Source organism: Dipodomys merriami, unplaced genomic scaffold (genome assembly GCF_024711535.1).
Source record: "Dipodomys merriami isolate MVZ:Mamm:240054 unplaced genomic scaffold, mDipMer1.0.p SCAF_101, whole genome shotgun sequence".
Lineage (NCBI taxonomy): Eukaryota > Metazoa > Chordata > Mammalia > Rodentia > Heteromyidae > Dipodomys > Dipodomys merriami.
Genome location: NW_027202283.1, coordinates 2,112,982 through 2,138,394, shown reverse-complemented (window position 1 = coordinate 2,138,394; position 25,413 = coordinate 2,112,982).

Below are 25,413 nucleotides of genomic sequence, written 5' to 3'. Positions count from 1 at the left end.
CTCTACAGCTCCCCACTTTTTGTGCTGTTGTGCTTTGTTTTTCTTCCTGCAAACCCTCTGTGCCTAGGGTCCCAGGATCAGCTTTGGGTCCTGAGGCTGCACCCCATCCTAGGGAGAGTGAAGCTGAGTCAGAGTTGTCATGACCTGAGTACAAGCCCCGTGGTTGGCAAAATTAATTAACTAATTAATTCATTAATTAACCAACTAACTAACTAAATTGAAATAATAAAGCTCCTTGGTTTGGAATTTCTTCTATTTTTCTTTCCTAGCCTGGGATTTGAACTCAGAGTCTTGATGAATCCGTAGCAATGTGACGGAAGGCTCAGAGTTGCCGTTACTTGAGTTCAAACCCCATGCCAAGCCAAAAATAAATAATTAAGTCACTAACCTCAGCAAGGAAGTTAGTTGTGAAGATGGGAGGGAAGGGATGGTAGGGGAAAAACAAACGAGGAGGCAACAATGCTCAATAGGAAATGTACTCATTACTTTGCTCATGTAACTGTGACACCCCTGTACAACATTTTTAAATGAAAAACGTACAAAAAATTATGTAGTGCTCAAGAAGCACTTTGGGGGTAAGGGATGAATGCCTGAATAGCTGTACAAAATTCTACACCGATTTTTTTTCAGTGTTCAGTATGGAACTGAATAAACTTAACTGTTTCTGTTACAAAAATTAAGTCACTGTCTTGGAACTGGGTCCAATATTTCTGCCATTGCTGGGATTTGAGCTCACTGTCTAAGTGAGCTCTAAGTGAACTCTTTTGCACCTTGGGTGAAGGCTAAGCTCCTTGTCCTTGAGGGAAAGATTTTCAAGCTAGTGTTCCCAGGGCCTGAATTAAGGCCCTGCAATTGAAAAAAATATTTGTATACATGTGTAATATAAGATATATAGGTACATATGTATGTTTATTTCATATTCATGATTATTTTTGATTTTGTATTTAATTTTTTATTCATTTAATTGTTTATTTATTTAGTATTATTATACACATAATATTTATTATGTTGTGTACATATATTATAAAATTATACACAATAATTTAGTACATTGACTCATGCTCATTTTTCATTAATACTTTATTAAGTGTTGAAACATGATATATAATTAAATCGAGGCATTTGTCAAGTCATCACATGGTTAGACTATGTCCCTAGTATGAGCTTTGTCTTATTTATCTTGGACAACTTCCTATAGGGATTTGTTTAGATGATTTATACTCAGAAGCCTTTTCTTGTGGATAGGCAAGTTGAGGGATAAAATCGTAAGGTTGGGGCTGGAACTGTAGCTTAGTGGTAGAGAGCTTACTCAGCATGCTTGAATGCCAGGGTTTGAATCCTCAGTGCCACGTACTCAGAAAAAGCCAGAAGCTGTGGTGTGGTTCAAGTGGTAGAGTGCTAGCATTTAGAAAAAGAAGCTCAAAGACAGTACCCAGGCCCTAATTTGAAGCCCCAGGTCTGGCCAAAACAATACGCCAGATTACAGTGTCTCTGGAAACCTACTTTCTCAGGAGGCTGAGATCTTAAGATCACAGTTTGAAGACAGCCTAGGAAAGGAAAGCCTGTTAGACTCTTACCTCCAATGAACCATCAAAAAACCCCATGTGTCACTGTGGGTCAAGTGGTAGAGTGTTTGCCTTGAGCTGAAGGGCTCAGGGACAGCGCCCAGGCTTCAGTTTGAGACACACACTGGAAAAAGAGTGAGGGATAATCAAAGTAATTTTCCTGTTTGCTATTTATGAGAATATGGTTTGGAAAATGAATGCTGATGTACACCAGAATTGGAGTCAGACCTCAAGGTTCAAGTGTAGCACATCCATAATCCCAGTCTCTCAGATTCTAGCATTATAAACTTGCGTCCCACAAGGTTCTGAAAGGCACATTTTTGAAAGGCTTAATATGCTCCCCAAGCCCTTTGTGATAAGCAGTTGACTTGTATTGTCAAGGTCATTACAGTTCTGACCCTAGCAGAGAACCAATAGCTTACACCCATCACCCTAGCTCAGAAGGCTGAGGTCTCTATCACAGTGTGAAACCAGCCAAGGCAGGGAAATCTAGGACATTCTGGCTTCCTGTTCTGAAAGGTCAGATGCTCAAGAAATTCCTGTGTTTCGCTTGGTGATGAGAAGTTACTTGCACTCTAAGTGTTTTTGGAGTTCTTGAGCTACAGAAGAAGGATAGAAATATTATTGACCCAATCGGGATTCAAATGAAGTTCTCAAGATCCAAGTCCTAGCTCTGTTAGCAGGAAGAACTCCAGAGTAACACTGTATTTGAAGCACAGAAAAAAGTTTCAAAAGCCAGGCTAGGTGAAGAGAACTAGGCCTGCAGGATTCGGAGGCAGAATGTACATACTCAACAGAGAAGTGAGCTGCAAAACCACTTCATTCATTCCAGGCACAGCCAGCAGTGGGAGAAACCTGAAACATTTGTTAGAGTTACAGAAGGGTCAGGCTTCTCTCAGTCTCTTCAAACGATGACTAATTAAATTTCCTCCCTCAGGTGAAGGGACCCTCAGGCAATCTTTAGGTTACCTATAGAGAGCCAGTTTAGTGGGGAAGAGGAGAGGAACAGAGTAGAAAATCCTGCTCTCTGGTCTTAAGGTGTGGGTTTTTGACTCTCCATTTTTCAGGTTTGAAGGCCCTTCTATCTCTGCCAGTCCATTCTCCTTACTACATTCTCCACATCATTAATGCAAATCCACAGTCCAAGGAGGAACAGGGCAATTTCTCTTCTGTCTCCAAGCACCTGATTTAGAACCTGGCTCTGCTCTCTGGATTCTGGGGCTCTTGGCTGCCTGAGAAGTGGGACAGAGACAGTTATCCTGATCTGTGTTTGTGTGAAGGTGATGCTGGAGTCCGGGAACACTGCAGAAAGACTCGTGACTGGGAAGTGGTCCCTTCTTTCCTTCTGATGTCAAAACCAGATTCATCTATCAGCTTTCTTCCTTCTTTTCTTCCTTCCTTCTTCCTTCCTTCCTTCCTTCCTTCCTTCCTTCCTTCCTTCCTTCTTTCTTTCTTTTCATTTCTTTTCTTTCTTTCTTTCTTTCTTTCTTTCTTTCTTTCTTTCTTTCTTTCTTTCTTTCTTTCTTTCTTTCTTTCTTTCTTTCTTTCTTTCTTTCTTTCTTTCTTTCTTTCCTTCCTTCTTTCTCTCTCTCTCTCCCTCTATCTCTCTTTCTCTTTTTTCTTTCTATCTATCTACCTACCTTCCTGACTAGGTAGCTATCTCTTTGCCAGTTGTTGGGTTGAACTCAAGGCCTGGGCACTGTCTCTAGCACTCTGCTACTTGAGCCACAATACATATTCTGGCTTTGTCTGTGTACGGGTGCCTGAAGAATCGAACCCAGGCCTTCTTGCATGCTAGGCAAGAACTCTCTCATTAATACATATTCCTAGCCCCTTCACTTTTTTCTTAATGGTAGTTTTTACATAAGTATGCTACCATTTATGTTCTCAAGTTTAATTTTCTGAATACTGGTTACTTCCAAGAGACCTGATCTTCTCTTCCCCTGCCTGATTTGTGATTGTTCCTGCATTGCCCTCATGATAAAATGTAAATAAAGGCTGCTGAAAGCTTCAGTGTGTCTCATATAAAGACACAGGCCTAGAAACCTGGAAGAGAAAAGCAATGGGCCTGAAATGAAGAGAATGATGCAGTATGCAAAATTAGCATATCTGAAAAATAAAACAGTAAATAAAAGCAGAATTTGCACTATGGGAGGTAATTTACATACACACATAAGTAGTTAGGGCACTGATACATAAACTTGGCCTTCTTTTTTTGAATTTTTTGTGGCCATCCCAGGGCTTAAACTCAGGGGCCGATGTGTTCCTGAGCTGCTTTGCTCAAGGCTGAGGCTCTACCACCACCACAGCTCCACTTCCGGCCAGCTGGTAGTTAATTGGACATAAGCAATTCCCAGGCTTTCCTGACTGTCTGGATTGTATCTCCTGCTCAGTTTTCTCTCTCAAAGCTGGAGCTCTACCCTCTGGGCCACTGTTCTACTTCTGGTTCTCTGGTGGTTTATTGGAGATAATAGTCTCAGAGACTCTCCTGCTAAGCTGGCTTGAATGGCTTTCTCCTGAGGAGGCTTCAAGTGGTTTCCTCAGGGATTCACCAAGGAGCCTCTCCACACAAACCCTTAGTCTAAATTTCGAGGAGTACTAGAGAAAAAGGAAACATTGTTATACCGCAGTCGCAGGACCCCCACTAAAAAGACCGCCGAGAGTCAGACTTTACAGCTGTTGTAACGTTTTATTTAAACGCGCGGCATCTCAGGCCTTGTCCTACACTCCTACACAGTAGCACCTAGGAGGAGCGCCCCAAGGTAAAGATTTACAGGGTATATAAAGTCACACAACCAACCAGGTGTTTGTATTACCACCATGTGTTGCTCTTCTAGAAATAAGCAACAAGTGGTCACTGCCTCAAAACTTTAACCCTTCATTCCCCCCTTGACTTATGGTCCTGGAACACAATCTTGTGGCTCCAGCCTTAAACTGAACTCCAACAGCTCTTGATCTTGAACGGGTTAGCCATATTATTAAACAACTATACCAATAACAATCAGTTCATTTTTCTTTTCTTGAGGTGTATGCAGACTGGTTGGGTAAGATGCTTGGAGACTTCCCATGTTTCCCCATGCTTGTCCAGGGCAAACGGGTCAGCTGGTCTGGCGTGGGAGCAGTGGATCCAAGCAGCAATGCCACAGTAGCAGCAGGGCTACACACCAGTAGCACCATGTAAGGGTGGAACCATGTAAGGTCCCTTCCACTGTGGCTCCAGAGATCTCAGGTTTTGCCTTCGAACAAACACCCAGTGCCCTGGTTTAAACAAATGGGGGTAGGAATAGAAGCAGAATCATATAATGCTCTAAGCTGGGGCCACATCCTCTTATGCACCAGCTGTAAATAGACAAGCTTACACAGAAATTCAATATCATCCAAATCAGCAAGCAATTCAGTCTGAAGGCTAGGGATAATGGGTTGAAGGTGTCCATACATTATTTCAAAAGGAGTAAAGCCAAGCTGATAGGGTGAATTTCCTACTCTAAACAGGGTAAAAGGAAGTAGTGATACCCAGTCTGCGCCAGTCTCAAAGGCCAATTTAGTTAAGGTGACTTTTATAGTCTGATTCATTCTTTCTACCTGCCCTGAACTCTGGGGTCTATAAGCACAGTGCAATTTCCAATCCATCCCCAGTGCGGAGGCTATTCCCTAACTTACTTTTGGGATGAAAGCTGGTTCATTGTCTTACCAGATGGTGGATGGGAAGCCATACCTGGGTAGGATTTCTTCCAGGATCTTCTTAGATATGACGTGTGCAGTCTCATGCTTTGTTGGGTAGGTTTTAACCCATCCTGAAAAGGTGTCTACAAAAATTAGCAAATATTTATATCCAAATTTTCCAGTTTTAATTTCTGTGAAGTCTACTTCCCAATACACACCTGGCCTATCTTCATGGAGGCGAGCTCCTTTTGTAACCAGTTGATTAGGGGCATTGGTAAGCTGACAGGCTTAAAAATTTTTAACAATGTCCTCAATGAGTTGATTTCCTTGCCTGATTTTTACTTCTGTGTGTAGGAACAAGTCCTCCATTCTTCGGGTTCCCTTGTGAGAGACCCGATGGATTCTCATAAGAATCCTCTTGCCCAATCTTTGTGGCAAGATAAGTTTTCTCTCACCAGTTTTCCACCAGTCTATATTTCTTTCTCTGTTTGGGGGTTTATAGGCCATTGAACTTTTCTTTATCCACTCCAAGTCTTCTTGGAAGTACTGAGGCTCAGGAGGCAAAGCTTGGGGCCCTGGGTCTACTTCTGCTTTGGGCTGGAGATCCACCTCCTTAGCTGCCTGATTGGCCAAGTTATTTCCTTTGGTTATTGAATCAGTTACCTTTCGATGGCCAGGACAGTAGATAATGGCAATATTTGCTGGTTCCCATAAGGCCCGGATGAGCCTTAAAATTTCTTGTTCATTTTTAATAGCCTTTCCCTCGGCTATCGACAGCCCCCTCTCTTGGTAAGTGGCTCCATGGACATACACAGTGGCAAATGCATACCGACTGTCCATGTAAATGTTTAGTCTCTTCCCTTTTCCCATCTGTAGGGCTTTTGTTAGTGCCACTAGTTCTTCTCTTTGTGCAGACATTCCCTTGAGGAGTTCTTCTGCCCACACTATCTCAGTGTCTGTGGTGACTACTGCACCAGCATACCTTTTTCCATCTCAAATGAAACTGCTGCCGTCTGTGAACCAGGTATGCTCGGCGTGCGATAGTGGTGAGTCCAACAAGTCTGGCCTCTTATCTTTGGCCTGGTCACTCTTTTCACACTAATTTCACATTCTCTGTCCTTCCTTTCCTGTCTTTGGTACTCTCTCTCTCATTGTAAACCTTTTCTGCTGTTGCTACTAGATCCCTAATAGACTTTTCACCACTTCTGTCTAGAGCCTGCAACTTCTGCTTTATGTCTGGTGCAGCTTGATTTATATAGGCAAACATAATCATCTGAGCCCACACCTGGTTCTCAAGATCATACGGGTATATTGACTAAAAGCTTCCCTGAGCTGCTCAAGATATGCTGCGGGACTTTCACTTCCTCCCTGTATAACATCATAAACTTTGGCCATATTAGTAGGTTGGCAAGTCTCTTCCTTGAGACCTGCCAACAGAGCCTGATGATAGACGAAGTGTCGCTCCCTACTTTCAACTGTATTGTAGTCCCATGTTGGTCAGATCTAAGGAAAATAGACAGTGATAAGGGCAGGATCCGTAATAGGTGCTCTTGTGGGGCCAGGGATATGTTTCTGGGCTGCCTCTTGGATATAGTCTCTCTCTTCGGTGGTAAAAATGACCTGTAAAAGTGGACTAAAATCATCCCAGGTGGGCTGATGAGTAAAGAGAACAAATTCAAGCAAACAAATTAAATCCTGGGGTTTCTCAGAAAAGGGGGCATTTTGGGTGTGCCAATTGTATAGATCACTGGTAGAAAATGGCCAATATTAGAGTTGCTGTTGACCCTCCCATCCACAGGACCTATAGAGCATAAGGGAAAAACAGCTGCATTAGAAGGGGGATTGATCCCATGGCATCTTCGAGTGACTGGCTCCTCAGAAACGTTAAGGGCAGGTGCCGAGTGTTCTATAGCGCCCTCCTCCTCTTGATCATTCTCAGGTTCTGCAAAAGGGACCTGGAAAGGAGAATATGGTGGAGGAAACATTTCTTCTTTCAAGTTATCTCCCTGAAAAACCGGGGGGTACCCTGTATCTCAGTTTCTTTTTGTAAGTCTAGGGGGTTAGATGGAGTGGTGCCTATGGTTTCCAGTCCTGTCAGACGTACAGTCCAAAAAACAATAAACAGTACAAACAAAACACATGCAGGCCTGACAATTACTAAAAAAAGCTTACAAAGTGGAGATCTCCCAAATTGGTCCACTGACTACTGTCATGGTGGGGTTCCACACCCACACCACACAGCAGAAGGAGCAGAGCCACAGTGGGCAAGTTGAGCCTCTGTTAGGAGACCCTCTTGGTCAGTTCTGGCCCAACACTGAACCAACCTCCGCGCCACAATTCACACGGTGGTGTTCCAAGGGCTGCCCCCCCTGCCCCACACAGTGGGGTTCCAAGGACCCCCGCCCCATATGGCAGGGTTCCAAGGACCCCTGCCCCACAAGTGGATCTTGGACATATCTTAGTTCCTCCAGGGTTGTGGTGAAAGGGCACCTGCTTCAACAACCCTTTACAAATCGGAGAGGCCATCCTCACAAAGGAAAATGAAAGTAAAACAGACAAATGACAGGAAAAGACAAATTAATAAAGACAGTGCTGTTTTACTTTTGGAGTCTGAGATCTCGGAGGTCTTTGGGGGGATCCCGGACAAGCCCCCACTATTATGTTATACCCAGGTCGCAGGATCCCCACCAAGAAGACCATCGAGAGTCAGACTTTACAGCTGTTTTAAGGTTTTATTTAAATGGGCGGGAGCTCCGGTCTCATCCTACACTCCAACACAGTGGAGCCTAGGAGGAGAACCCCTAGCTAAAGATTTGCAGGGTTTATAAAGGCACACAACCAACCAGGTGTTTGGATTACCACCATATGTTGCTCCGCTAGAAACAAGCAACAATTGGTCACTGCCTCAAAACTTTAACCCTTCACATGAAGATGCTACTAGTGTGTTCTAGACACTTAAGGTTGGAGACACAAAGCACTCATAATTATTAGATCACTTTATAGGCTAAAGGAGCAATGCAGACTGTATGAGGATCGCTCCACCTTTCGGTCCTCATATCCTGAGACAGTAAATTCACAGCAGCTCAATGCTAATTAACAGAACTGGCATGTACTGTGGATATTTGCTCCCAAATCCTGTGACACTCATTTCTCACTTTTGGCCTCAAACCTGTGACCAGAGGGGAAAATGAGGAGGGAAAATCCTTCTCAGGGAAAGCAGCTGTAAAGAACATTGGGTATTTTACTTATAAATTAAAACCTTGGGAATGACCATTAAGAAGTCAGATTGTCCAGATTAAAAAATGAAGAAGAGAAGAAAAAAGGTGCCAGTGGCTGCTGTCTGTAATCCCAGGTCCTCAGGAGACTGAGATATAGAGTAACTTAGTTTGAATCCAACCAGTGTAGGAAAATCCATGACATAGTTATTTCTAAGAGATCACAGAAATACCCAGAAGTGGGGCTGTGAATCAAGCTTATTGCACTACCCTTGAGCAAAAGGAGCTCAGGGACCATGTATAGGCTCATACTTCCACCCTAGGACCTGGACCCTCAAAAAGAGCCTGTCTTTGTCTTTGTATTATATTCTTGTAGGTGAAAATCCAGAGTAGCTATGATGAATTGCACCAACCTAGGAAATTTGTATTCAGTACAATGAGTTCATAACAGACTTCTTTCAAGATAGTGCATGTTCCGGGGCTCCCTTCACTGTTCACATTGTAACTTAAGGGTTTTTCTGAATCACAGGCCTGCTGGAGGAAGACTATCTCATTGTCTGGACAGGCACACAAAAGCCCTCACTCCTGTACAGCTGGGTAACAAACAACGCCATCTGGGCCAGTTAGTGAGGCTGAGTGTGGGCGGGCTCTGAAAGTCACAAAAAATAATTCCTCTTTGTACCCTTAGCTATCTCTCTCCCCAGTGCTCTGTTTTAACAGGAGACATTCATTTGTGCCACCTCCCATGGCAGGCCAAGTTCTGTGCACTTATCCTGCCTTTGTGAGATTATAGTCTGGTGATGAGTTAAAGTGCTCAATATAATTCAGTTGTCTGCCTGAAGGGCAGACAACTAGGGCACTGAACATAATGACACGATTCATTGCAGGCAATGTTGGGCCTATGATGCCTCTCCTATGTTTCCAGAAGCTTGGGAAATCCAAGCACATGTTGTATATCACAAAGCTTCCTGTCATGTAGGACTGGTGAAGCTCATCAGGTTTTGAAACCTTTGACTTCTCCTAGTTGGGCCCTGGGTGGCTAGGTTTTGGGATTGAACATAGGGCTGGGTGCTGACAATGAGCTCAGTGCAGAAGCTCAGTACTTTACCATTTTGTGTAACAACATCACATCTGGTCTGTGATGTATGTGTGTGTGTGTGTATGTGCACACCACGTTGTGTGTGTGCACGGGTGTGAGTGTGCATGCACACATATACATGAATCTTGAAGCTTGACCTCCTGATCTGAGCACTGTACCAAGTTTCTCTTGTATAATGATATCCCTCTCCCATTCGAGCCACAGAGCCAGTTCAGGCTTTGTCCTAGTAATGCGGTCCTGAGAAATGAAGCCCACGATTTCATATATGCAAAGCATTCTACCACTAAGGCACATTCACAGCCCTCTACTTCAGCATTGTTAGTTTAGTTCTGTCTTTTTTATTGTTGTTGTTGTCGATTGAAGGAGTTGAAGTCTTGGTTTTGGTGCTGTCCCTGACCTCTTCAGCTCAATTCTTGTGTTCTACCACTTGAGTCATAGAGCTTCTTCCTGTTTTCTGGTGGTTCATTGGAGCTAAGTTTCTCAAGGACTTTCCTGCCTAGTCTAGCTTTGAACCATGATCTTCAAATCTCATCCTCCTGAGTAGGTAGGATAACTGACATGACCTCAAGCACCCAGCTTCCCCTTCAGGTTCTTAGTAGTGAATTGGAGATAATAGTCTCATGGTACCTTTTGTGTGTGAGATAGTTTGGAACCCAGACCTTTAGAACTCAGCTTCCCAAGAAGGCAGAATGACAGACTTCAGCTACTGACCCCTTGGCTATGGCCTCTGCTGCAAGGGGGTCCATGGATCCACGTGGTGGAGTGCTAGCCATGAGCCCAAGAGGTAAGGGTCAGTGCCTCAGCCCCAAGTTCAAGGTTCATGACCAAGAAAAAACCAAACCAAGCCATTGTCTGCTGTAGACAACTCACGAGTCTTCAGTAATACATAATTTTGTCCCTGACATGGGGACCTATTTGAGCCTCAATATTCTTGTCTGTATAATTATCTAAGTTATGGGGCTCTTACATAGAAAAGGTGTAAGAATGCACCCAGTTAAGGACATAGCACATGGCACTCTTTGCACCACTCAGCACACAACATCCTGTGAAAGACTCAGCACCCAGCACCCAATGCAGGACTCAGCACACTGCATCCTGTGAAAGACTCAGCACATAGCACCCTGTGCAGGACTCAGAACAGAGCAACCTATGGAGGACTCAGCACATAGCTCCATTCCACAAGCTGTCATTGGAATTAGGGTGCTTTCATCAGTATCACCATTCTTTGAGGAAAATTTACAAACCATACAAGTTCACATCTAATGGTTTAGAGGGGTGTTTTTCTGGGGTGTTAGCCATGGGGCTTGAACTCAAAGCTCTACCACTTGGAGCCACATTTTGAGGTGTCTCTCAGACTTCCTGCCAGTACTGGGTTTTAAAGGCCCTGAGCAGCTAGGGTGACGGGCATAAGCCAGGATGACCTGGGTAACTCAAGGAGCTGGGTTGCAGCAGTTTACATGTGGCTAAGTCAGGTTATGTGGCAGCTGTCAGCACCAGACTCCTAGATTGGTCTGTAATGAGCAATAAGTGTAGGATGTGCACTAAGTTTAATTAATATTTTATTAAGCAGTTAGAATATCCTACTTTTTTTGGCATCAGTCCTGTGGCTTGAGTAAGAACTTAGACACTGTCCCTAAACGTTTGTGCTCAAGGCTAGCACTCAATTGATTGAAAGACAGCAGAACTTCTGAGTTTTCTGTTTTGTGACACTGAGGAATCGAACCCAGGGCTTTGTGCTTACTATGAGAGCACTTAACCCCCGAACCTCTGGAGGGAACGAGGTGTAAATAGAGATTACTATATATAAATATTATATACAGAAAAAGAGATTTCTGCATATTATTAAATTATAGATAATATTGCTACCAATTCTTAGGTATTAAATTATGTCTCCATTTAATGATGTGTCCCAGTTAACAATTAATAAAGCATTAATTAATAATTACTCAATATCCTATAATTGTTTATCATTTTTGTACATATATCCATACATATAATTAGATATTTCATAGAATGAGACCAATGTCTATATATTATTAAATTATGCATCATGTGTTACTCCCAATTATTAGTTATTTAATTATGTCTCCATGTAATTTTTATTCTGTTCATGCTTAATAAAATATTAAACTTAGTGCACATCCTACATTTATTGCATCTAATTTTATCCTAGAATGATTCACTACAAATTCAATCTGTTTATCATTTACTGTAGTGGCAATTCTTCTACCTATGATGTTTTTTAACTTTATTACATCATATTACATAGCATATAGATTAATATCCAAATTATATATCCTACCTGACACCGAGCACTTTCACAGAAAAGGAAAACATGTGTCATGTTCGGCTTCTCACTACAAGATTACGTTTTTGGGAGTGCTTGGATCTACACTCAGGGCAAAGAAGTCTCAGTTCATGAATGGGGAACTGCCAGCACAGCAGCCCTAGCCAATTCAGCTGCCAGGTAGTGCCCAGGCCCTGAGATTGAGCCCCATATGTTGACTCCAAATTGTGCTTAGTGTAGTTATTCATTTTATTTTTTATTCATTTACAATTTATTTTATTGACTGCTGTAACACATGGAATATTTACTACACTTATTACATAGGGTATAGAATTGCCTATGTATAAAACTTCACACCTGACACCCAGGACTTTCACAGAAAAAGAAAACATGTGTCACCCTGTGTCTTACTGCATGATTCAATTTTTGTTAGTGCTGGCATCTGAACTTATAGCCTACAAGGCCCAATTCATGAATGAGTGTCAGCACGCCAGCCTGGGGCATATGAAGCCAACAAGCAGTTCCCAGCACCTGAGATTGAGCCCCAGGGGTTTACAAAACAAGAACAGATGGACATGCAGATGGTAGTACACAAATAAATATAGATCTTTATAGAGTGCCAGAGATGTATATACATTATTTACTTATATAGGCTACATTCCTACCAATTCTTGGGTATTTATTATGCCTCCATGTAAGTAATATTACTGTTTTCATCCTTAATGAATTATTAATTATATCGACCTCTGTCCCGAAGCTATTGTGTCCATGTAATTAATAGTATTCTTTTAATGTGTCTAAAATATTCATTAAAATCCATCAACCTCCTAAAATCCCTCTCTAATTTTATGCCAGTATCATTCAGGAACAAGTAATTCAACCTTGACATTCATATCTTTCCATCGGTATTCCTATGAATAGGAACGAGACTCTTAGGATCTCCCTCCATTGGTTGGGGTCAGGACCCGACTTCGAACACAAGGCCTATGTTGCCGTGTTGGCCCATGGATTCTCTGGAAGTCTGACAGCCTTCATCAATGCCAGGTTACGAACACTTTTTTCAGCCCTGTCATTTAGACCCAGGATGGTCACCTTGAAAAGAAAACAAATGTAAAACTGGCAGCCATTGCAAGTTACTGGTTTTTTTTCTGTGTCGTTTTATTTATTTAATTTTCCTGTCATCCTTTGAGGCCCAGGAACCGAGAACCGAGGTTCGGCTGTGGGTCCAGTGGCTGCAACCCAGCCTAGAGTGATCAAAGCTTAGGCAGAGTTGCCATGCCCTGAGTTCAAGCCCTGTGCTTGACAAAATAAAAATATGTAATACATAAATGCATACGTACATATATACATTAAAATATTTAAACAATTATTAGGCTACTTGGTGATATATACATTCCATTTTTTCTGCCAGGCCTGGGATTTGAACTCAGGGGCTGGGTAAATCTGCAGTACTGTTGGGGAAGGGAAAGCTCACAATGCTGGAAGACAAGAAAGACAGGCCTGTTCCTAGCACTTGCTAAAATAATATTCATATACATTTTAAACACATGATTTATATTTACATATACATGTTTATTGCATATTGCAGTTAGTGTAGTTATTCATTTTATTTTTTTTTTATTTAGTTATTATATATTTTAGAGGATCAATTATATATTTTAGTGGGTCAATGTTAGCCCACCAGGCTGACGCAAGTGAAGTTGTCGGGCAAAATTGAGGACCTGAGATGAAGCCCTAGGAGTGGCCAATATATAAACAGATAGATGTGTAGAATTGCAGCGTGTGTGTGTATTTAGATATGTATATGAATCTATAAATAAAGTTATAGATAGAGAAAGATAGACATTTATGTAGATTCTAGTGTGTAACTCTATATAAAGAATGATGATCTATATCTTATTTTTATATATTCTATTACTATGAATTATTTGGTCTAAAATTATGCCACCATGAATTAATCACAGTAGGAGACTTAATAAAGTGTTAATTAAGTTAATCAATGACCTATATTTATTGCGTACAATCTTATAATACAATGACTAGCTAATTAGTAGTTCAATTGGTACATTACAAAGATTCTATTATTGTTCCTATAGATAGGAACGAGTAGGTGGAAGTCCCAGCACCGAACTCAGGGCCTAGGTGTCTTGGTTGGGCTCAGGCTTCACTGACAGCTCGCCAGCCTTCGGCCATGCAAGGACATATGCAATTTTCAAGCCGAGTCATTGAGAGCCAGGATGGTCACAGTGCAAAGGAAACAAAGGTAAAACTGTTGTCTAAAACTTCCTGGATTTTCCTCTTCCATTTTGGTTGCCTTACTTTTTTTGCCACAGCTGGGAGTTGAACACGGGTCCTAGGATCCCTGGATCATCTGTGGGTTTAAAAGCTGCACCCCAGCCTAGGGTAATCAAGGCTGAGTCAGAGTTGTGGTGACCTGAGTTCCAGCCCCATGCCTGCCCCCCCAAAAAAGTTAAGGTCTTGGCTAGGAGTTTGGGCCACTTTATCTGCCATACCTAGAATTTGAACTCAGAGACTAGGTAACACTATTGTGCTCTGGGTGAAGTGAAGGCTAACCTAGAAGAAAAACAAATCCGGAGCATTCCCCAGTGTGTGAATTCCAGGCCTAGAACTGGCAAAATAATATTTACATACATGTATAATATATATCATACATATGTATTTGCATAGATATTACATATTGTACCTAGGGCACAATATTTCCACGGAAAGGAAATTAGGTCATCATTGGCTTCTTACTCCACCAATTGACTTCAGCATTCCTGGGATTTGAACTCAGGGCCTGGAATGTCCAATTCATCAAGGGGTCAGTTCAAGCACAGCAGCCTCAAACAAATTCAATGCCAGGCAGTTTCCAGGACCTGAGTTCTAGCCCCAGCAGTGGCCAATATATAGATAGATAGATGTGTAAATTGCTGCAAATAAGTGTATATAAATATATATATAGAGAGATGTATATGTATATTCCACTGTACATTTAAATATAAATATATTTATAGAAAATATAAATATATTTATAGAATGTGAGATGTCTATATATTATTAAATTGCATGTAAAATATTACTAATAATTATTAGGTATTAAATTATGCCTCCATTTAATGAAGTATCATGGATTAAGGCACAATAAAGTGCTTCCTTGTGTAAATGGAGCTCAGGGACAATTTCTAGGCTCAGTTCAAGCCTCAGAATCTGCACTAAAAAAAAAGAACCAGTAACTGCATGTGTCTGCATATATATGCATATATTTCTTTCAGTGAACATCCATAGTCGTTATGAAGAATAGCACCCAGCTAACAAATTTGCTTTGAATAGAATGATATCATAGCACAGAGAGTGCTTTCAAGACAGTTCATGTTCCTGGTTAAAAATAATTTAAGACCCTGGCTTCGAATTCTCACCATTTTTTTGACAGGCCTGGGATTTCAACTCAAGGTCTGATTAACTCTCGGGCACTGTGGGGGAGGGGAAACCCACCATCGTTGAAGACAAGAATTTCAGACCAGTTTCCAGGGCCTGAATTCAAGCCCCAGCACTGGAAAAAGTATTATTCATAAATGAGATGTATTTACATACATGTGTTTACTCCATGTGACATTTATTACCTTTATTTTTTATTTATTTTATTTAGTATTATTACATATATAACATTTATTTCATTTATTATATCTTATGACATGGATTTATTTGCATATAGATTATACATAATACAGAGACCCGGGACTTTCACAGAGAAGGAAAAAAATGAGTCAAAATTGGCATCTCACCCACATATAAACTTTTGGCCATGCTGGGATTTGAACTCACAGTAAAACAAAAGCCTTTGCAAACTGAACTGCCAGCCATTTCTGAGAACCTGTGATCAAGCAATATTAGTGGCAGATAGATAGATAGATAGATAGATAGATAGATGTGTAGTTTGCTATGTATATGAGAGAGAGAATATGAGGATATTAAATTACATATACTGTGAATTATTAGTTATTAAATTATGCCTCCTTCTAATGAAATGAAGTACCATTGTTGAATACTTATTAAAGCATTAATGTAAAAGTAGTCAGTATTCCTTAATTTGGAGAATCATACCATGGTGCTAGAATGGAAGACAGTATCCAATACTTTTTGTGTGGCATTCTATAAGGGAATCATGAACTAACTGCAAATTTAATTGTTAGTTTTATAACATTCCATTAGGTGATCCCATGGATTGGAATGATTTTCTCAAGATCTCCCTCCATTTATAGGTGGCAGTCCAGGCACTTCAACTCCAGGCCTGGGTATTTTACTTCAAAATGCAAACCATTGGAATGACACTGTGAAGATTTCAGACTGTCAGGATTAAAGAAAAGAAAGAGAAGAAAAGAAAGCCAAGTGTCAGTAGATCCTACCTGTAATCCTAGCTCTTCAGGAGGCTGAGAGGTAGAGAATACCAGTTTGAATTCAGCCAGGACAGGAAAATCCACCACACTCTTATTTCTGAGGGATTACAGGAATAAAAAATCCCCACGAATGGGGCTATGGCTCAAGGGCAGAGCATTAACCTTAAGCACAAGAACTCAGGGACAGTGCCTAGGCTCATAGTAAAACTCCCGAGCCTGGAAATTAAAAGAAAAGCCAGTAACAACATGTCTCCCCATGTATGTACACATGTATTTCTATTGGTGAAGGTCCAGAATCCCTATAATGAAAGGTATCCAGCTAGGAAATTTGCTTTGAATAGAATGATTTCATAGCACAGATAGAGTTTTCAAGACAGTGCATCTTCCGGGGCTCCTCTCACTGTTCCCATTGTAGGCTGAGGTTTTCTCCACATTGGGGACTGCTGGAAGAAGTCTTCCTCATTGTTGGAACATGCTTCACTCCTGTACAGCTGAGTGATTAAAAAAACTCCTTCTAGGCCAAGTAGTGAGGAGTGTGGGTGGGCTCTGAAGTCCAGGAGAAAAAGGCCTCTATGTACCTGAAGCTATCTCTCTGCCGAGAGCTCTGTTGTAACAGGAAGACTTCATTTGTGAACCTCCCGTGCCCAAGTTCCCTGCACTTATCCTGTCTTTGTTAGACTATGTTTCAGTGTTGAAATAACCTGCTACAATTATTTCAAGGGTCCTTCTGGCAGACAACTAGCGAGCTGAACCTAATGAAATGATTCATTATTGGCAATGATGCCTCTTTGGGTTTCCAGAAACTTGCTAAATCATAACACATGTGTATTATCACTATGCTTCCTGTCATCTAGGGCTTGTGAAACTCATCAGATTTTGAAAATTTGACCTATCTTAGTTGGGCCCTGGGTGGCTGTGTTTCAAAGTTGAACATAGGACCTGGGTACTGACCATGAGCTCAGAGCAGAAGCTCAGTTCTTTATCATTTGGTGTCAGCGCTTCACTTCTGGTATTGGTGTGTGTATGTGTGTTCATACTTGTCCTGAAGCTTCAACTCAGGAGCTGAACACTGCACCTGAGTTTTCCTGTACAAGGATAGCACTCTACCACTTGAGGCACACAGCCACTTCAGGCTTTTTTCTAGAGATGTAGTACTAAGAAATCAAACCCAGGGATTCATACATGCAACACACTCTACTCCTAAGACACATTCCCAGCACTCTACTCAGGATTCTTTCTTTCTTTGTTGGAAGTTGGAGGAATTTAAGTCTAGGCCTGGGTGCTGTCCTTGAGCTCTTTAGCTGAAGCCAATCACTCTACCACTTGAAAAACAGCACCCATTGAGGTTTTTGGTGGGTCACTGGAGAGAAGCGTCTCAAGGAATTTCTTGCCCAGGCTGGCTTTGGACCGTGATCCTCAGCTCTCAGCGTCCTGAGTACCTAGGATGACAGACACGAGTCAGCAGCGACTAATTTCCACTTCAAGTTTCTAAGTGGTGAATAGGAGATAATAGTCTCATGGGACCTTTTTTCTGGGATAGTTTTGTACCCAGATTGTCAGATCTCAGCTTCTTGAGTAGGCAGGATGACAGACCTCAGCTCCTAAACGCCTAGACTGTAACACTCTGTTGCAAGGGGGTCCTTGGCTCCACGTGGTAGGGCGCTACCCATGATCCCCACTGGTAAGTGTCAGTGGCTAGGCCCTGCATTCAAGTTTCATGATCAAGAAACATAAACCAAAACAATTGTCTGCAGGAGACAACTCACTAGAGTTAGGTACATACATAATTTTGGCCCTGACATGAGGACATATCTGAGCCACAAATTTCCCATCTGCACAATCATCTTACTTGTGGAGCTCTTACAAGAACCAGATGAAAAAAATGAAAAAATGTACCCCATGAAGTACTGAGCACACAACAACTCATGAAAGACTTATCACATAGCTGTAACCCACATAATATCATTAGAATTAGGGTGCTTTCATCATTATCACCATTCTTTCAGAAACAAACCACAAACAGTCCAAATTTAGATTTTAGAGGAGTGAGGGGTTTTTTTGGGGGGGAGAGAGTCAACCACGGGGATTGCACTGAAATGTTGGGGGTACTGTCCTAAGGTCTTTTGATCAGGCTAGAACTCTACCACTTTAATCCACAGCTCAGAGTTTCACAGACTTCCTGCCAGGGCTGGGTTTTAAACCTACCAGTGTCAGATCTCAGCCCCTGAGTATATTGGATGACAGGATGAGCAAGCCAGCAGCATCTAGTCCATGGGACTGGGTTGCAGCGGATTACCTCTGGCTAATTCAGGTTAGATGGCAAATGTCAGCACTAGAATCCCAGCTTGCTCTGTGATGAGGTATTTGCAGCCCTATCCTTATATGGTTACAGTCAGAAAATTCTATCTTTTCGTTTTTTGTTTTGTTTTGTTTTGTTTTGTTTTGGTGCCAATCCTGGGTCTTGAGTAAGGCTCTAGACACAGTCTCTAAGCCTTTATGCTCAAAGCTATTGCTCGAGTATTTGAACTACAGCACAACTTCTGGATTTTTCTATGCACATAGTAGTGAGGAATCGAACCAATGGCATCGTACTTACTAGGCGAGCACTCTTACCACTGAGCCCCAGTAGTGACAAGTGTATAAACAGATAAATGTGTAGATTGGTAGATAGAAAGATAGATAGAAAGATAGATAGATAGATAGATAGATAGATAGATAGATAGATAGATAGATAGATGTAGATTTATTTAATGAGGGATGTCTGTAAATTATGAAATTGCATATATATTTATACCAAATATTGCCAATTAAATTATTCCTTCCTTTTTTAAGTATCATGATTGAATACATAATAAAGTATTAATTGAAAATTAGTAAATGTAGTATAATTGTTGTGTATAATTTTTAATATAATTGTTCAGCAACTGCTAATGTAATTGTTACATTTACAACATTCTATTAGTACAGATGTCTATTGGAAAGCGTTTCTTTTTTAAATTTTAATTTTAATATTTATTTTTTTATTTTTTTTGGGGGGGTCCGGTCCTGGGGCCGAACTCTGGGCCTGGTCGCTGTATCTCAGCTCTTCAGCTCTTCAGCTCCTCAGCTAAAGGCTAGTGCTTTACCACTTGAGCCACAGCGCCATTTCTGGCTTTTTTCTTTTTGCTTATGTGGTGCTAAGGAATCGAACCCAGGGCCTCTAGCATGCAAGACAAGTGCTCTACCACTGAGCCACTTTCCCAGCACTGGAAAGTGTTTCTTAGAATCTCCCGCCAGCCATTAATTAGTGGGAGTCCCGGGATTCAAACTTCAGGCCTAAGTTGCTGATTTCCGCTTGGCTTCCCTAATAGCCCGCCAAACATCAGCAATGCAAGGTCATGTATATTGTCTGGGCATTGTTATTTAGACCCAGGATGGTACAATACAAAGGAAAAAGAAAAGTAAAACCACTGGATTGAACTTCTCAGTTTTATACTTTTACTTTTTATTTTTTTGCCAGCCCTGAGATTTGAACTCAGGACCTAGGCTCCCAGGATTGGCTTTGGCAGAGATGCCAAGACTTGAGTTCAAGCCCGGTGCTTTGCCTAAAACCAAATAATAATAATAATGATAACAATAACCACCACCACCACAACAACAATAATAATAATAAGGCATTGTCTTGGAATTTGCACCATTTCACTGGCAGGCCTGGCATTTAAAATCAGGGTCTGGGAACTCTGTGGCACTGTGGGTTAAGGGGAAGATCACCATCTTTGAAGACAAGAAGTTCAGAAAAGTTCCAAGGGCCTGAATTGAAGTCCCAGTACTGGAAAAAATAATACTCATATAGGAGATCTATATACATACATGGGTTCATTCCATATGACATTTATTACCCTTATTTATTTAGTATTATTACACAAAAAACATTTATTTTATTACATCATATCACATATACTGAGACCCAGGACTTTTACAGAGAAGGAAAAAAATGTGTCAAAATTGGCTTCTTACTCCATGAATACATTATTGGCCATGCTGGGATTTCAACTCACGGCCTACAATGCCCAATCCATAAATGGGGTCACAGTCTTAGCCTACCAGCCTCTAGAAAACTGAGCTGCCAGGACATTCTGAGGACCTGTGATCAATCCACAGCAGTGCCATATATGTATGTATGTACATATATATATATATATATATATATATATATATATATATATATATATATATATATGTATATATATATAAACTGACAGACGGAATGTGAGGATATTCTTAGATTATATATTTTTACAAATTATTAGTCATTAAATTATGCTTCCATTTAATGAAGTATCACCATCTAATACTTATAAAATCATTAATAAAAAATCAGTCAATATCCTTAATCATACCATGGTGCTAGAATGGAAGATATAAATTCAATAATTTTTGTGTGGCATTCTAAAATAGAGTAATGAATTAACTGAAAATTTAATTATTATTTTTATAATGTTCCATTAGCATTCACATGAATAGGAATGAGTTAGTCAGGATCTCCCTCCATTTGTGGGTGGCCGTCCTAGCATTGGAATTCCAGGCCTGGGACTGCAAACCATTGGAATGACACCGTGAAGATTTCAGGTTGTCAAAAAAAAAGAACTACAAGAAGAAAAGGAAGCCATGTGTCAGTGGCTCTTGCCTGTAATCCTAGATCCTCAGGAGGCTGAGATGCAAATTTGAATTCAGCCTGGGTAGGAAAGACCTCGACATTCATAGTTCTTAAGAGATCACAGGAAATCAAAACAAAATAATAACAAAAAATACCAGAGTGGCCCATGGCTCAAGGTGCAGAGCACTACCCTTGATCAAAAAGGCTCAGGGACAGGGCCTGGATGATGGGCATTGAGCAAGTTGCCCATGCCCAGCCCCCCAAACTGGGCAAGCTGGAACAAGCTCTCAGAGAGTACTAAGTCTGAGCAGGCATCTTGAACAAGCATCCTTCACTGCAGTTTAATAACTGAAGCCAGGAAAGCTTTGTGTGGGCTGGTGTGTGCAACTGCTGTGTACAACGGGTAAATTATGTCCTGGCACTTGTCAAGGGAAACCACAATTCTTAGGCTGTAGGAGTTGTCGAAGGTTGTGACTCCATATCCTCTATCCCTCTGTAGGATGTGAGCCTAGGCCTCTGGGGGCTGGTGCCATAACTCATTCATCATTCCTCATTGCCGAGTCTCAGGCTGGTCCCAATTCCTGGGAAAGATAGAAAATAGCTAGCAATTTCTGTGCCAAAAGGGGTAATCCAATAAATCCCACCGTCATAACTCCCATTAGAAGCAAGCCTTGGGCTTCGAATGTGGTTTACTGGTAGAGTGCTTACTTAGCACACATGAAGCCCTGAGTTCGATTCCTCCCTACCACAGAAACAGAAAAATCCAAAAGTGACACTGTGGTTTAAGCAATAAAAGTGCTAACCTTAAGCAAAAGAAGCTCAGGAACATGCCCAGACCCAGTGTTCAAGCCACAAGACTGGCCAAAAAAAAAAAAAAAAAAAAAGTGAGCATGGTGAGACATTTTCTACTGAGACTTAGAAGAGGGCCAAGGTTATGGGTAACAGGTAGAGGGCAGGTGCTGTTGGCTCACCCCTGTAATCTTAGCTCCAAAGGAAGCTGAGATCTGAGGATGCCAAATGCAAGCAGGAAAGTCTATATGAGACTCTTTTCTCCAATTAAACTCCCAAAAATCCAGAAGTAGAGCTGTGGTTGAAGTAATAGAGTGCTAGTCTTGAGCACAGAAGATCTGGGATAGCGTCCAGGCCCTGAATTCAAACCCCGGGACTGGCACACGCACACACACACACACACACACACACACACACACACACACACACACACACACACACACACACACCAAAATAGAGAATTTGACAGTCCATTTAAGCAATAGTATTCTTTTAATGCATAATAAACTATGAATTAAATTCAATCCCTGTCCAGTGATTATTGGGTCTAATTTTATTCAAGACTGATTGATGGACTACTCTTCCAACCATGACATTAATCACATTCCTCTGGTGTTCCTATGGAAAAGCAATAGTTTCTTAGGCACTTCAGTCCCTTGTAAGTGGCATGACTGGGATTCAAACTCAGGGCCTAGTGTCCACTTTGGCCTATGGCTTCGCTGATAGAGCCAGCCTTCAGAAATGCTAGATGACCTACATGTTGCAGCCATATGATTCACATCCAGTATGGTCAACGTGCAAGTAAGGAAAAGAGAAACTGCTGACCGTCTGCAGTTTGTGGCTTTTTTTTTGGTGCTGTTTTCATTTTCTTTTCCTGTGAACCCCTGAGGACTAGCACCACAGGATGGGCTGTGGGTCCAGAGGCTGCACCATCCCAGGCTAGGGTGATGGAAACTGAGGAGAAGTTGCCACAAACTCAGTTCAAACCCCATGTTTGGCAAAAATTAATAAATAAATTAATTAATTAACAATACTATTGAAGCTCCATGTCATGGATTTTGTGCCATTTTGTTGTCTACCATGCCAGGGATGTCACCTTGGGATCTGGGTAATTCTGATCCACTTGGGGCAGGGGATGGGAGAAAAGGGAAGCTCTCCTCCCTTGAAGACAAGGAATTCAGGCCTGTTCCCTAAGCCTGAATTCAATCCTCAGCCTTGGAGAACATAACATTTATACACATTTTTATTATATCATTTATAATTACATCCATACATTCAGTCTATATCTTGTTTGTTGGAATGATTCATTATATTTAATTATATATTTATTTGTTTACCATTTATTTTATGGACTGTGAGTGCACCTATAACATTTATTACATTCATTCAAATCTATTCCATAGCATGTAGCTTTGCAGACATATTATAAACATCATAACTGACACCCAGCACTTGCAGAGAAAAGGAAAACAGGTATCACACTTGCAATCTTACTCCAGGAAGATATTTAGCAATGCTGGGACCTATAATGAGGGCCTAGATGCCGAATTCACGAATGGGTGAGTGTCAGCACGGCAGCCTATAGCACATTCAGGTGCCAGGTGGATCCCAGGACCTAGGATGGAGATACAGGTTTGGCCAAAATAGCAGTATCTTTCTATGCAAATGGTGGTATACAAATAAATGTATATGTAGATACTGTGAGTGATGACTTGGAATGCGTACTCATTTTTTTTCTGCCAGGCCTGGGATTTGAACTTGGAGTCTGGGAAACTCTAATGCACTGTGGGGAATGGGTAAACTGACTCTTTGAATACAAGCAACCCAAGCCTGTTCCCTAGGCCTGAATTCAATTCCCAGCCCTGTAAATTAATTTTCATCCACATTTGAAATGATTAATATGTACATACTTATGTTTACTGCATAGTGCTTTTTGTAGTATTTATTAATTATATTTACTGACTATTATTACATTTAAAACACATATTAAATTTACTACATCTTATGAAAATTATACAGATTTGCATATGTATTATATCTTACTTTAGACCTAGGACATTCAGAGAAATACTATAGTAGATGATCCCATGCATAGAAAAACAAAAATAATACACCAACCAAAGTCTAATTTATACCTAGGCACCACAGTGGCTCACATCTGTAACTACTCAGGAGGCTGAGAACTGCAAGATGAAATTTCAAAGCCAATGAATGCAGAAAAGCCTGAGAGATATCATCTCCAATTAACTGGCAAATACCAGGCTACAGGCATAGCTGAAGTGGTAGAAAATCAGCTATGAACAACAAAGCCAAGAAAGAGCAACTGACTTCAAATGTGAGGAGAGGAATTAGGGGGATAAAAGGGAGAGAAATCCTTCAAAAACAGAGAACAAAATGACAATACACGAATCCCACCTAATTTAAGGTACCAACCAAAATGAAAAAAATGAAGCTTGTGCAGTTGTATAACTTTTCATGAGCACATAAACTCTTAGGTGCACTTCTAAGCTATGTTTTTAAAAATATATATGTATATATATTAATAATGCATATATATATATATATATATCTTTAAATAAAATAAGAAACCAGCCAATGAATAAATATTTCTGAATTAGTGCCTTAAACACGGCATTATAAATTATTTATACTAAAAGTGTATTCCAAGTTTCTTTTCTCAGAATCAATCTTTAAGAAATTTGTTCATGTGCCTGGCACCGGTGACTCATGCCTATAATCCTAGCTACTCAGGAAGCTGTGATCTGAGGTTGGTGGTTCAATGTCAGTCTGAGTGACTCTTATCTCCAATAAACCACTAGAAAACCCAGGTGGCGCTGTGAATGAAGTAGTAGATCACTCGCCTTGAGCTGAAGAGCACAGGGATAACCCCTGAGTTCTAGCCCCAGGACCAAAAAATAAGTAAAAAAAGAAGTTTGTTCATGCAGATCATAAAATTCTAACATTCTGAGCTTTAGGAAACATTCCTGCCAGGGTCTTATGCTCTTTAGGCAAGTACTCCACTACTGAGATACATCACAGTCCCATTGTTTTCGTTTTTCATTTTACAATCCAGTTTATTTCCAAAATGCTTAGAAGTACCTACTGTCCTCATAGAAGTGAGGTTTTATTCAGAAACCAAACCTTTTGTGCTATGAGGACTCCGCTACTGTATGTCGTGGTAGGCACTGAGGAAAACTCATACGATACAAATGCAGAGAGTTTATAATTGTAGAAATAACTCTAAATAGAAATAAATTCAACTGTCCCGACATTCTAGAGAGAAATGATATCCTTATTTCGTTCTCACTCTTCAGGGCAGATGGTCAAAATAGAAACACCAATGTGCTATGCTAAAATGTAAAAGTTTAAACGCCTTTTTGAAAAACTCTCATGGTATAAAATCAGTATGTATCAAATAAATGCAAAGTGAACTTAAAAAATATTAAAAATGCTAATGAAGCTCCCTGGTTTGGAATGTGTGCCATTTTCTTGTCTGCAAGTCCTGGAATTTGAACCCGGGGTCTGGGTAACTCGGTTGCACTGTGGGGAAAGGGGAAGCTCGCCGTGCTTGAAGACCAGTAAGTCAAGCCTGTTCCCTAGGCCTGAATTCAAGCCCCTGACCTGGCAAACATATTCCTTATATACATTTTAAAGATAGGATTAAACTTCCATACAGATGTTCAGTCTATATTATGTGTGGTGTGGTTATTCATTGTACTTTTTTATATTTTTCATTAAGTTACCGTTTATTTATTTATTTTT